This window comes from Athene cunicularia, assembly GCF_003259725.1.
Source record: "Athene cunicularia isolate RWA chromosome 7 unlocalized genomic scaffold, athCun1 chr7_part1, whole genome shotgun sequence".
Lineage (NCBI taxonomy): Eukaryota > Metazoa > Chordata > Aves > Strigiformes > Strigidae > Athene > Athene cunicularia.
In genome coordinates, this window is record NW_020799107.1 from 15,801,383 (window position 1) to 15,805,782 (window position 4,400).

The 4,400-nt window shown below is 40.8% G+C and overlaps 1 long non-coding RNA gene across 1 annotated transcript; it reads right to left on the minus strand.

Annotated features, from left to right (window-relative positions):
- Positions 1–1,444: 1,444 nt before the first annotated feature.
- Positions 1,445–4,400, minus strand: LOC113482246. The gene is made up of 3 exons (XR_003398803.1): positions 4,334–4,400; positions 3,811–4,197; positions 1,445–3,398 (listed from the first exon to the last, which is right to left on the minus strand). It is a non-coding gene; the product is annotated as an uncharacterized LOC113482246 (long non-coding RNA).

Here is a 4,400-nt window from a genome sequence, read left to right on the forward strand (position 1 = left end):
AATATATGAAAAGGTAAGAAGAAGACATGTAATACCCTTGTTGGGCATGTTTTAGATCTCTTAATTAAAAGAAGCAGGTGAAGGAAATAAGATACCAAAAGCATCTGAAATAAAGACACTAGTGATCTCTGATTCCAGATATTTTCCTTATCTCTAGCTGAGACTGATTTGTGTTTGGAATCATAATATAGTTTAATACTTTTCCAAGGATGTTGGAATTCATAATCATAATTCTGGAAATCTGGAAATCATAATTCTGGAAACCTGGAAATCATAATTCTGGAAACTCTTGACCTTCATTCCTAGAAGTACAAGCCTGCTAAATCAAGTTCCCCGTCTACCTCTACTTCTTCCAATTGTCCCATGAACTTGAGGCCTTCCTTCTAATTACAGACATAATTTAAAAATAATCTTATTTATAACCTGTATGTAAACATATGTTATTCATATAATCGGTTGCCTGACCAGATCAGTCAGTAGTCCTGGGTACTGCAGTATCTGCTGTTTGCATGAAACCTAAACCAACAAATATCAAATTGATTTTGGTGGGAAAAAGAGAGAGAAGACATACAGAGTTATTAAGAACATGTATTATTTGATGCTAATAGAGTAAATATTTTTCATGAGGACACCAAAATGTATTTGGTGCCTGTGAGCACCAAAGTGAAGGTCTCGGAATAGGGGAGAAACTATAATTTCACTGTAATTGATCCCACAATCAATTCCTCAAGAACAATTGGGATAAACTCTGGATTTTACCACATGTAATGTTTGAAATGATGTCTCTGTTCTGTAAATGGTGTATGTAAAGGTTTTTAAATTGACCTTTGACCTGATTGTATGGTTACCTTTATAGATGCAATGCAGATGTCTCCAGAAACTCCTGCTGTAATCATCCTTATTTTCACCATGCAGCCTATCAATTCTTTTCTTTAACCCCTTTTCTTCACTGTCTGCCAGTTAAGTTCTCTTACTTTTCTAAAGATTTAGGAGTAGCTTGTGGACTTACTGTGATAAAAGTTTCTTGCACAAATAACTCCTGTGGCAAAGTTGAAAACGCTCACAGTTTTAATGTTTTTCAGGATTTTTGTTGCTTGGGTTTTTTATCTTTGGAATAATTAAATTTAATGATTCTGTTCTTCAGGTGTCCTTGATTCAATGGTTACTACTGTGATAAATCTTGCTAACCCCCATTTGACACATTCTTATGGGAAAAATAGTACATAGGCATTTTACTCCTCTCTGTTCTGATCTGAATTTTGAGGTCCTCTTCCTTAGCAGTTAGCAAAACTAAATGAGCTTTCTTGGACTTCAGCTAGAGTCAAGCTTTCCCTTGTAGGTAGGTCTGTGGCACTTTCTTAATTATTCAGTACAATCCCACTGAAAGGAGATTTCCCCGTATCTACTACCTCAAGTTATGCCTGATGATGATACGTAGTGTTTATGTAAGAAACCTTGATAGCAGACTATTCTGCTCCTGAAAACTAGAAAAGAAAGATCTAATATTTATTGTATTTTTTCAAAAGAATGACTAATACTTATTCAGTACTATTTGGGTTGGATTTAATTTTGAACATTCTGGGTGGGTGACACTGAGCTGACTGCTTACCATGATGAGAGAAAGGTTATCCATCTGGCCACTGGACCATGAAGTTTTATTGCAGGGCATTCAAGGAAGAGCAGTATGTACATTTATGATGCTGTGTAATAAGGGAATTCTTTTAGAGTATGTTTGAAGTTTCTAAAAAATATTAATGAAGATGTTCTGTCCTGCTGTGATACTATAAACTGGTAACAGTGAAGCAAGGTGGCTTCACAAGGAAAGGGTTACTTTCAAATCAGTGTCAGCTCTAACACATTGAGAAAGCAAGTTTTCTATGAACTGCAGAGGGGAAATACACCAGCTACATGTATTTTTAAAGTTATATAGTCTCATCTGGAGATGATCTGTAGAATTCACACTCTGCTTTCCTGTATTTTGCAGCGGGTACTCATTTCTGCCACGCAGCAGGTGCTGTTTAATGAGTGCTCCAGTGGGGAGTCCTGCAGTATGTGCCCACTCACTCTTGGTCCCTCAGTGATACAGGATGACAGTGGGCTTTGGCCTGCGCCAGGCCTTAAACCTGGACATTACTGTTGCTAAAACGTGCCCATGATTGTGACTCTTGATACAGGTCGGCAGTAACAGAGCTAAAGGGCTAGCTGAGTGTTACAAATGAGCCACAATTATGTAAATTAATCCATATATGGAATTGATCACAGCCATGTAGCTGTGTAGGACAACAAAACCACAACTGTCTGTGTGATTACCAGAACTCTGTGCACAAGAGTGATGATTACCACATCTCTCCCCAGAAAGTATAAAAATTGGCTACAAAGACCCCAGAATTGTCAGATGCTTTGGGGAGACTTTCTGCACAGAAGCTGCCACGCTACCATCTGTCCCAGGGACTCCCTTCTTGCTTACCATAAGGATTTTAAGTATGGAACCCTGAACTCTTGCATTGCTGCTGTTTTACTTTACTATTCTAATTTTCCATGTATTCATTCTTAATAAATGTTAGTGCTATCCCTTAATCTTTGTCTATTTGGACATATGTATATTTAACTGGGACTGGCACTGGGCAACATTGAGACAGGGGAGAGCTTTCTTGGTAGAGCTCACCAGAGACTATGTAGTTATGGTAACCCAGCTGTGCATTTCAATGTATGATCAGCTGGTGAGCCAGGTGCTTTTAAGGCACTGTCCTACATGTGTGAGGTGCCTTTTAACATGTGGCAAGATACTGCAAAGATCTGATTATTTTTCATCATCTACGACAGTTTAAAAGACATCTTGGTCTTTTATTTAAACTGCATGTCTAAGAGAAGATGTAATGAACGGGATCTTCCTCTTCGTCTCCTGTTACCCTAGTCATAGCAACTGATGCTTTATTTAAACAAGGAGTCCCAACCATATCAGCGGAATGACTTGCAGGCAACAGTTTGCAAGCAAAAGTGCAGAAAGAATGCTTGTTTATATATGTTTTTGTAAGGGTAGCAAGGGTTTGTATTAAGTGGATGCAAATGAGTATAAACAAAGCGACTGAATTTCTTTAACTTGGCAGGTTTTAAAAGCAGCATACTGCAGCAGGATATACTTACCAGGAAATGAGGTGTATGTTCACTTATGCTATTGTATGGATTGTGGGATTATGAGTATGTTTTGTTTTTAACCTTGCAAATAGTTTCTATGCCAGCTGCTAAATATTAATATTGCAGAGTGAACTAGCACTGGTTTACTTCATGCCTAAGTACTAGCAATTTCCTGGTGTAATTTGCTTAGGTAAAGTCTGAGAAGTCTTCTCTGAGATCAAGTCCTTAAATAAGTCTTGGTTGAGGTATCAGATCACTTCTCTCTGCCAAAAAAAATGTATAGCTGTTACTAAATATACATCCTGGAACAGACTTATTTAGCAAGTAAACATACTAATTTTTACTTCAAGTTAATACCAAATTGCTAAGAAACTTGCAGCTATGCTTTGTACTTGTGGGAGGTGAAGATCTTAGATAATTTGACAGATGTCACTTTATAAGGAAGAGGCAGAATTGGTAATATCTGTGTTGTGCACAGATCTGCAACCCAGCATTAGTAATCTATTCTTGCCATTCTCAAATAGAGGGGAAAGTAGGTTAGTGGAGGGCCAGGATGTCTCCACACAGCAACCATAAAATAAGCGCTGTGCCTGGCTGATGAATATACTTCATATATGCTGAATGCAATGTATCTGCAAACCATATTTTTTTAAGTAATCAAAGTCATTCACATACCTAAGTGGCACTCATAAATTAAAAGGTTTTGTCCCAGAATTGACTTTGCTGTGTATCTCACGTTCTTGCAGAAGACTGTTAGTTTTAAGGAAGGAAAAACTGAAAATTGGGTTTGAATTCCGTTATGTCTGCACTTTAGCCTAACTCAAGGCAGAGGGGTACGTTTTGAAAGACGCAGAGGTCGGGGCTGGTGCCCGGCCGGGAGCCTCGGCCCGTGGGGTGAGGCAGGTGAGAGGTGACGGGGCCTGGCACATGGCTCCTGGCCGAGTTTCGGCTCCTGGTGGGAGCTGCTGTGCAGCGAGGTGCGTTACGGCTGGCGAGCAACATCTTGTCCCTCAGGACAGCAGCTTCCTTCGGGTGCCCCCGCGTCTCCACCGCCACACCGTCCTGCTCGGGAAAAGAAAAACACCCGAAATCCGGCATACCCCTGTCCGCCCCGGGGCGAACAGCTGCCAAACCAACGCTCACCCAGACCGTGCCGGGAAGTGCCGCCTTCAGCCCCTCTGCTCAGGCCCGTACTTACCGCCGCGGCGGGCTGGGCTCGCTCCGCGCGGTCCCACGCCGGGGTGCTGCCGGGTGGCGCGGCCCCG